The following is a 2,186-nucleotide window of genomic DNA, read 5'->3' on the forward strand; positions in this document are numbered from 1 at the left end:
CTTTTGTTTGGTGATGGAGTGACTACTTGTTGCTAACTGGACAGTAACTGTATTGTCCCATCCCCTCTGGTCTGATGTACTGCAGACTGTGCGGCCTCTCTTTTATGAAGTATTTTATACTCCAGCAGAGCAGGGTCATGTAAAGTTGGACGGAGCAACAAAGCTTTTATGATATTTTCCTGTACTTTCCCACGAAGGTCAGCGCTGTCAAAGACGGTTTCTAATTGGTCAACGTCACATATTTGTGTTCAAAGTCAAACTCCACGTAGATTTACTCACTTTTTCCATCCAAATTCATTGATTTCATCCTGACATAGCATCTCATATCATCCAATGTCTAATGCTATCAATATGTCCAACAGTACATTCTTCCAAACCCAAATTCAGTTCTCATACAAATCTAATCTAATCTAAATCAGTTTATTTAATGATGTATATGTAATTACATGTTAAAGCCGCACACTGTCTTTAAACGAGTGTTGAGCTCCTGGACTAAAGACAGGAAGTGGTTAAAACAAACTCTCTGAATGTGATTGTTGCTGCTGATGTCTCAATGAAGGTTTTTTAGGTTTTACCACACACAGTCCACAGCGGCACACAAGCTCAGAGTGTGGAGATTAGAGAACACACACTGCCATCTGCCGGTGAGAGGAGTGTGGTGAAACAAAGCTGATGAAATCAGAGTGTGTAAAATACATTTACACACTGATGGGTGATGGTGTCATTCTGTATAACAGGCTGTAAAGTGTGAAGGAGGCCATGAAAGTCCCTATCCAGAGCCAGTGTTTGGTTTGTCTGTTCTGGGCTACTGTAGAAACGAGGCGTCTGTAACTAAAAACGGCTTATTCTAATGGGAACAAAAACACGATGAGTCCTATATTCAGGTGATTATACACTAATGAACATTATATACATACAAAAGTATGAACATTAAATTATACTTAAAGTACGAAAAGTAAAAATAGTCATTATGCAGAATGGCCCATTACAGAACAATTTCTATATTATTACATTAGAATTATTGATGTTGATGATTCATGTGTGCATCACTAATGTTGCAGCTGGTAAATGTGTTGCCAGTATTAACTTGCTTACTTTACTTTACTTACTTTATATACTGCTAGGCTGCTTGAGCCATAAAAATACTACAGAACCTATTCAGTTGATTACATGACAGGGTTCAATATTTTCCTCAAAACTGAACTTGGGTATAGCACTTAGGGGTTGGACTCCTTAGCTTAGTTAAATCTCACCACTGCCTGTATGAACACAGCATGCTGCCTGTATGCAGTATAAAGTACAAATAATGAATTGACCAACTTCATGCTTCATGCTCTACGTATCCTCAAGTTTTAAGCTGTTATGAAATCACCCATTTCTCTCTATTATCTTTGATCATTGACACATTAGGAGTTGAGGTCAGTTGTTATGTTGGACTACTGGGCCGAGCTTCCTCCTCCATTGTTTGCCTCACAGTCTCACCTTACCTGAATGGTGTTTTAAAAGCTGCCTCTACTCCCCCTTTGAGTTGTAATCCAATCAGAAGACTTTCTGAGTGGTTCTAAAAATGACTTAAAGTGCTTACATCTGTATCAGATCTGCTGACCTGACATCTGGTCTGTGTTTTGTCAGCTAATTTGATTTTTATAATAAAGTAGAAGCTCTGATTGATGCCTGCAGGACTCGCACAGTAGACGATCTTATCGCGGTGTTCAGCTGGTGGGGATCCCCGTCCTGTTTGGATAGCAGGGCCAGACAGCAGCTTCCCTTTCCAAATATCACTTCACGGACCAGATGACTAAAATATGAGTCCATAATTTCACTGCCACCAATAGTATTTTTAAATTTTTTTTTTTAAATCCTGGGCCATTATTCGTACTGGTTATATTTTTACTCAAGGCCACTGCTGATCATCAAGGTGTAAATAAACCTGAATTTTACTCCACAAATACTGCCTGTTTCCAGTCACTTCAAAACCTGCAGACACACTCTTTGCATACTTATCATCTGAGGACTGAACTGGAGACTACAGTGCCTTGCTCAATGACTCCAAGGACGCTATTAAAGTGCCGTTAAACTGGAGAACAAGATTGATAATCTAAATTTTAAGCATAAATTCATTTAGTACTTTTATATCATGTTGATATTTTTGTTTACATATTATTTTGTTGTCATTATAACTTGTT

The sequence above is a fragment of the Morone saxatilis genome, unplaced genomic scaffold, assembly GCF_004916995.1.
Source record: "Morone saxatilis isolate NCDOM2014 unplaced genomic scaffold, NCSU_SB_2.0 Contig18, whole genome shotgun sequence".
Lineage (NCBI taxonomy): Eukaryota > Metazoa > Chordata > Actinopteri > Moronidae > Morone > Morone saxatilis.